This window comes from Salminus brasiliensis, chromosome 10 (genome assembly GCF_030463535.1).
Source record: "Salminus brasiliensis chromosome 10, fSalBra1.hap2, whole genome shotgun sequence".
Classification (NCBI taxonomy): domain Eukaryota; kingdom Metazoa; phylum Chordata; class Actinopteri; order Characiformes; family Bryconidae; genus Salminus; species Salminus brasiliensis.
Window position 1 is genome coordinate 37,447,028 of NC_132887.1, and position 8,398 is coordinate 37,455,425.

The following is an 8,398-nucleotide window of genomic DNA, read 5'->3' on the forward strand; positions in this document are numbered from 1 at the left end:
AAACCGAGTCGGGCCAAGTCAAATGATCGTAAGTCTGAGTCAAGCTTGAGTCCAAGTGCAGGTGAAACGGAGTCAGGGCCAAATCCAAATGACTAGTCGAGACCAAGTGTAAATCAAAGCGAGACGGAGTCAGAGTTGAGTCTAAATTAGAGTCAGATATAGTTAAGACCAAGTCCAAATGAAACTGAGTCAAGTCCGGCTCCAAATGAGAATGAGTCGTGTCCGAATCCGAATGAGAATGAGTCAAGTCAGAGTCCAAACGAATGTAAGACAGTCAAGTCTGAGTCCAAATCAGAGTACGACGTAAATCAAAGCAAGACTGAGTCAGAGTTGAGTCTAAATTAGAGTCAGACATAGTTAAGACCAAGTCCAAATCAAACGAGTCTGAGTCAAGTCCGGCTCCAAATGAGAATGAGTCGTGTCAAGTCCAAATCAATGTCTTACTTTTCTCCACTGACAAACATGAAATATCTAGTTTGTTGTCGCCCATCTATCACCATATTATAATTGCACGCATTATAATTGCACACGCCTTCTAGCGAATCCCAGACGAGTCCGAGTCAATAAGGAAAAGAAATTGAGTCGGGGCTCCATAGCCTATGTTGGTTTGCAATCCACAGACACTTTTGGACATTATGGAGCTCAGAATGGCTACGTGTGTGTGTGTGTGTGTGTGTGTGTGTATGTAGCTGTAAAAGCAGCCGAACAGACATGGTTTGCAATAGTAAAGCAGTTAAAAAACCCTGACTGGATTTAGTGGATTTAGTGCAGAAAACCAGCACCACCAGTTCTGTCGTGTATCAGGAGCACGCCTCGAGTTCTCGCGATGCTCCTTTTCTGTTTTCCTGCCACTACTGCAGTACTAGCGCAGGCACAGTCAAGCCTAGGTTTCACTGACGAGACTTTAAGGACCTATGTGTCTCTTTTCGGTTCCACTCCACTGCTCTTACGGATCAACCAGTTAACTACCTAAAAGTCTAACAGCTCCCCTCCCTGCTCTGGGCTGACGTTCGTTGGCCTGACTGGTTCTTGGAGAAACACTCCTTAGCACAAGGAGTAGTAGGATGGATCTTGTGTCTCGTGACATCACACACACACACACACACATACACACACAGAGACCGTCAACCTGTTGCTCATAGGAACGCTCTAACATTGCCATGCCCTAGACAATGCCTGTTTGTTTCTGCAGGCTCCAGTTACCCACAGCAACGTGTGATACAAATTTAAAGAGAGCTTTGTCTCGCTTTTAAGTTTCTGCTCATGGCAAATGTTCAGCCGCCCGGCTCTCGCAGGTCTCGGTGTTGGATGCACACGGTCCACGAGGGTTTCCTGGATTCCACAACAGAGCCAACAGGGCTGTTGACTAGCTTGGGGTTGGCAGACATGTCAGATCTGTGCCTGGGGTTGCATAATCAAAGGTACAGGTGGCGCAGTTGGGCTTAATTCTGGTTTGGGTTCATTCGGTTCAGTCGATTGGGGAACTGATGGATTCCAAAGCAGGTCAAATTATGATCCAGAAAAGTTGGGCCATCCACATCTTGAATTGGTTCTGACTCCAGGCCAATGGATCCCAAAGCAGGTCAAGATATCATCCAGCAGAGTTGGGCCATCCACCTCTTAAATTGGTTGTGACCCCAAAACTGATGGATCCCAAAGCAGGTCAAATTATGATCCAGAAAACCTGGTCCATCCACATCTTGAATTGGTTCTGACTCCAGGCCGATGGATCCCAAAGCAGGTCAAGATATCATCCAGCAGAGTTGGGCCATCCACCTCTTAAATTGGTTCTGACTCCAAAACTGATGGATCCCAAAGCAGCTCAAGTTATCATCCAGCAGAGTTGGGCCATCCACATCTTAAATTGGTTGTGACTCCAAAACTAATGGATCCCAAAGCAGGTCAAATTATGATCCAGAAAACCTGGTCCATCCACCTCTTGAATTGGTTCTGACTCCAGGCCAATGGATCCCAAAGCAGGTCACATTATCATCCAGCAGAGTTGGTCCATCCAGCTCTTGAATTGGTTCTGACTCCAGGCCAATGGATCCCAAAGCAGGTCACATTATCATCCAGCAGAGTTGGTCCATCCACCTCTTGAATTGGTTGTGACTCCAAAACTGAGTGGATCCCAAAGCAGGTCACATTATCATCCAGCGGAGTTGGTCCATCCACCTCTTGAATTGGTTCTGACTCCAAAACTGATGGATCCCAAAGCAGGTCACATTATCATCCAGCAGAGTTGGTCCATCCACCTCTTGCATTGGTTCTGACGCCAAACCCTGGACTGTTTCTAGTCCACTCACCTCCTTGGGCTGAAGAATACCCATTCAGACAGAACCTTCAACAGGCCTTTTGCTCTTCAACAGTTTCGCCCACAAATCTGGAGGTGACTGTGGCCTCTGTAGGCCTCTTTATGTACCAAACATAGCCATCAACCCAACATCTCCCCTTCTGACTGCCTTCCTCCGCCTGGAACTGTGCCTCTTACCTTGAAGCATTGTTCCCACAGGACTCACAGATCTGATTCCACATCATTGATCAAGCCCCTCAGCAGTCAGTAGAGTTGTAATTGTGCATGCGAATATAATAAACCACATTTGACACCATGGGTAGTGCCAGAGGGTGTAGAACATGTGCTAACATGGCTGGTTGACGAACAGGTTGATGGTGAAGAAAGTACACCGTTCCCAATGCTCTCCCTTCCACCTCCATGTTACCGATATAACAGATTAGCCTTCGGTGTAGCTTAAATCCCTCTGGGGCCCCTAGCTACCGCCCACCTTAACCTCACAAGTCCCGTCTAGGCACCCATGTGCAGCATACAACCCCTCCTGGTCCCATCACTGACCCAGGTGGGGATCCAACATTGAAACCCATGGGGATAACTTTCTTCTTCCCAGTTGGGCTACCCAAACAGACCCCACAAGGGCGTGTTATCTGGACATGGGTAGAAGAGACTGTGAGGTTGACCATTTGAGAGTAGTCTCTGGGATGTCGGACAGTAAATTTACAGTCTGTTCTGGATCCGTGATGGATCCGTGTCTGATCCATGGCAGATCCACCACCCAACTGACAGGAGTTAAGAGATCTGCTGCTTCATAGGACTTGTATTGTAGCATTAACTGGTTACGGTGGCATGCAGAGGACCACCAGTATATTAGGCTGGTAGTCTTCATGGTTTGGCTCAGAGATCCACAATGAGACATCAGACAGTACCACTCAACAATTTGGACACACCTGGTTGAATGTGTGCTGATCATTATCTTGAAATATCCTAATAGGTTGACCATATTTAAATTTTCAAAAAAGAGACACTGGGGACATACGGGTGTCCACTGCAGTTAGGTTGTCGTGGCTGGGGCAGTTTCAGGTAGGCCTGAATTGTAGGGTCGTGGCAGTGTGTGTCTGTGTTGTACGTTAGTATTTAAACATCTACTGATTTAGCATTCCTTGTGTCCCCAGTGTCCTCTTCTGTCCTCTGTAAAGTCTCATACGTGGATGATAAGTCTCAACGTAAAAAAAAAAAAAGGTTTCACAGACCCTGGATTAGACATTGATTGAGCTCTAAGGTCAGTTTGGAGGCCATTGTTCAGTGTTTCTTGGCGACTGTGTGTTGAGAAGAAGACACAGGACACTTTGCATTTGTCTCGGCTTCCTTAGCTCTGGAGCTCTGGATCTACATCCAAACCTTTAACACACTTGTCATTATGTGCCTGAACGTAGCCTGATGTTATACTGACCTGTGCATTCTCTTTCTTTAAGGACTTCTTGTCCCTTTCTTTTTCATTGTCTCTCATTCTGTCCCATTCTGATCTGTCGTCTCACTTTCTGTTCATTCTCTTTCTTTCTAATCTTGTCCTATTCTGTCTCATTCTTTGCCAAACCTTTTTATGTTGTCCCATTTGTTGTCTTTTTTCCTGTTCTGTCCTATTCTGTCCTGTTGTGTCTCATTCATTTGAATTTAGTCCCGTTTTGTTATACTGTCTCACGTTGTTGTCCCTTCCTGCCTCATTCGGTCTTATTCTGCCCCTGATGTCCCTTTCTTTCCCATGATCTCTCATTCTGATCTGTAGTCTCTCTTTCTGTCCACTCTCTCATTCTTTCCCATCTTCAGATGTTGTCCCATTCTGTCTCATCCTGACCTGTTCGTTCTCATTTTGTCTCCTGTCTCATTGTTTCGGATTTTATCCCATTCTGTCTCATTCTGTCCCTTGCGGTCCCTTTCTGTCTCATTATGATCTGTTGTCACTCTTTCTGTCCAGCCTCGCTCATTCTATCTCATCTTCAGATTTTGTCCCGTGCTGTCACATTCTAAAGTATTATGTCTCATTGCCTCAGTCTCATTGACCCATTCTGTCCTATTCGTCCTCAGGTTCTCCAATTCTGTCTCAGTCTGACCTGTTCTCTCTCATTTTCTTATTCTGACCCATTTTGTGTAGTCCCTCATTTTATTCTATTTTGTTTCATTTTGTTTCATTCTGTCCTGTTCTGTTGCATTCTGTCCCTGTTTGATTGTGTCATTTTGTCCCTTCCGGTCTCATTCTGTTGCCATCTGTTCAATTTTGTCTCATTCTATTCAGTTTACTTTCATTCTAATCCAGCTTCTTCCCTTCCCTGTGTGTGTGTGTGTGTGTGTGTGTGTGTGTCTTCCTTGGCGTCCAACTCTTTTCTGTCACCACAGCAGCAGGCCACCTGGGCAGGTTGTCTTACTGGCTCCGGTTTCCCGCGCCTCTCAGAAACACGAGCCCCCCTGGAATCCCTCCCCTTTTACACGGGTTCTGCCCGAGACACTCAAAATGCGTCGGCTAACATAACTACGACTCTCGAACACACATTCGCACCCTAATACCGATGTCCTACATCAGCAGAGTAGCAACCGGCCAGGTCCAAACAGACCACATCACTGTCATACAATACGGAGACTGTCCAGCACTTGTTGTTGTTGTTGTTGTTGTTGTTTACACACTCTCTACTGTAGGAAACTGATAGCAGATATGACCTGTTTGACTGTCTAAGTGTGCTGGCAAGCTGATAAGATCACTCGCTGATTATGGTGTAGTTGGGCAAGTTGCTCCTGCATCTCACACACACACACACACAGGTGATGGATATTGTGATCATTCATTAGGCAGGCTATAGGCTGCGCACCCTTAAGTATTATGTCGTATTATGTCGTGAAAGGCCTCAGAAATACCATTTTTTTGGAATTACATGGAGATTTGATACTTTATGTTCTTTGTTCTAGGATGGGCTGTTTGGTTTCTGGGAAGGAGCGCCGTGGAATGGGTAGGGCTGGAATTCTATCGGGCAGTTTCTAAAGCAGGAATGCTGCTGGGCTGGTTTCTCTTTTTATTTCCCCATAAACAGTGCAGACAGCAGGGATAGCTGTTTCCAGGTCAAAACTGAAAACTCATTCTTCCACTGTCCTCTGTTTACTGCTTATCTCTTCCTTTCTCACCCCCCCACCCCCAATCCCCATCCCATTTTATTCTAGACAACTGATTCTACCGTTTGACCTCATCCTGGACGAGTCTAGTTCACGATGTTCCATTCTCCTCAGCTCTGTCATTCGGTTAATGGTATTTCTAAGTTTGAAACACAGGATACTTGAATGTCCTCGAGTTTTCAACATTTTCAGTAAGGGAGCAATGTTTTCCCCTCATATTTGTAGTGGATTTTTCCCACCGTTTAGTCATTTGCGATTTCCGCCCACTAGCTTAGACTCCCCATCACACAATGCCACCAGTGCTGGACAGGTGAAAGCTAGCTTGGGACTGTTGGTGATGGATGGATTACTGAATGCATGGATGATTAGATGGATGGGTGGATGGATAACTGAATGGATGGATGGATGATTAGATGGATGGATTGCTGAATGGATGATTACATGGATGGATGGATTGCTGAATGAATGGATAGATGGATTACTGAATGGATGGATGGATGATTAGATGGATGGATGGATGGATGGATGGATGATTATATGGATGGATGGATGATTATATGGATGGATTGCTGAATGGATGGATGGATTACTGAATGGATGGATGATTAGATGGATGGATGGATGGATTACTGAATGGATGGATGGATGATTAGATGGATGGATGGATGGATTACTGAATGGATGAATGGATGATTAGATGGATGGATTACTGAATGGATTGATGGATGATTATATGGATGGATTACTGAATGGATGGATGATTAGATGGATGGATGGATGGATTACTGAATGGATGGATGGATGATTAGATGGATGGATGGATGGATTGATGAATGGATGATTAGATGGATGGATTACTGAATGGATTGATGGATGATTATATGGATGGATTACTGAATGGATGGATGATTAGATGGATGGATGGATGGATTACTGAATGGATGATTAGATGGATGGATTACTGAATGGATTGATGGATGATTATATGGATGGATTACTGAATGGATGGATGATTAGATGGATGGGTTACTGAATGGATGGATGGATGATTATATGGATGGATTACTGAACGGATGGATGATTAGATGGATGGGTGGATGATTAGACAGATAAAAGGATGGATGGATGGATGAATAGATGAATAACTGAATGGATGGATGATTAGACAGATAAATGGATGGATATATGGCTGGATTGATGAATAAATGGATGGATGAATAGAGGGACACATGAATGAAAAGAGGGTGGATGGATGAATAAATGGATGGATAAATAAAGGGGTGCATGGAGGAATAGATGGATGCTTGGATGGATGGATGGGTGAATGCATGGATGAATTAACAGATGGATTGATGAGTAGATGAATGACTGGATGGATAAATACATGATGAATAGATAGATAAATAGACAGACGGACGGGCATTCATCCCCACACTGTTTAGCTGCCAGTGGAACTGGTTCACTGCACAAAGTGGATGGAATAATGAAGAAGGAGAACTACCTCAGAATTCTTCAGCATTGCCTCAAACCCTCAGCTACACGGTTGAAACTTGACACAACTGGGTTGTCCAACAGGACAGTGACCCTAAACACACATCAAAGGTGGTGGCACAATGGACAGAGCAGGCTAACATAAGGCTTTTGGAATGGCCTTCACAAAGTCCTGACCTCAGTCAGGAGAGTCTTGCTCTCCACCTGTTTAAAGTTTTGCCGTGCCACAGTTGTAGTTATACCTATTGGGCTTGGAATTGCTTTATCCCCTTAGCACTGCATGCTCCGTACTGGACCCTGTTCACACCTACTATTTCTGACAGGCAATGGGAACCAGGAGATGCCATGTCTACATTGCAAATTTAGACATGGAATAACTTTGAATATGGTCTCCTTATGCTACCCAACCTTCTACCGAACAAAGGAAAGACGTTCACAATGGCCTAGAATCACAACCTCCTTATGGCGCTTTTCCACGGTCAAGTGCAAAGCAAATATTATGGCCTCAGCCTTTGTCTCACAATATAATCTCAACACGCCCATGGCTTAAAGGTGTTTTCTTTGGTCCTGGAGTTCCTTTTTAAGGAATAAACCTGATGGACATTTTCAAAAAAGCTTTTATTAGCCACAGTTCCAGTCACTGGGGTCAGGAGACTCAAATGTAGTCCATCAGTGTCCCAGAAACCAAAGAATATTTGTTTTTTCTGAAGTTTGCTTCGTTATTTTTGCGTTGCTCGCTAAACAAAAACAGCCTGGCCAGCTCAGGTTGGTCAAGCTGATTTAGTTTGGTTGACCAGCAGAGGATATGATACCATTTTCAATGTCATAGTTGTCATCTGCCCAAGCTAGTTAACCAGCATGACCAGCTAATCCATCAAACTGAAAAGAAAACTGGTTAAGAGCTAAACTGGCCAACAAGCTTAACCAGCTGATTGACCAGCACTGGGTATCCTTTCCTTTACTGGGTAACCATTGACCATCGAATACCAGCTGAAACACACCAAAACCCAGTCATCTGGCTACATTAGCCTTGTTGCACCTCCCTGCTGGACAATTCAGATGTTCATTTCATTTCGGGTACATCTGGATTTTTCAGCAAGGTGGTGCAACAAGGCTAATGTAGCCAGATGACTGGGTGTTGATGTGTTGCCATTTAGCTTTTCTAACTCAAAAATTAAACCTTGTATTTTTTTTTTTAATAAATCAAAACTGAATCTTCATAAAGTACCTTTTAACCGAAAAACGTTCAAACTACTCTCGTGAACATGTGTGTTTGTTCTATGCAAAAAAAAAAAAAAAAAAAAAAAAACTCAACCCCGTAACGTTTAGCCAGTTTCTTGCTAAAAATTGGCTACATGTATGACAGGGCTAAACGTTACGGGGTTGAGTTTTTTTTTTTTTTTTTTTTTTTATACGCACAAAAATGAGTAGAATTTAAAAAGGCTGAGTATTTGAATG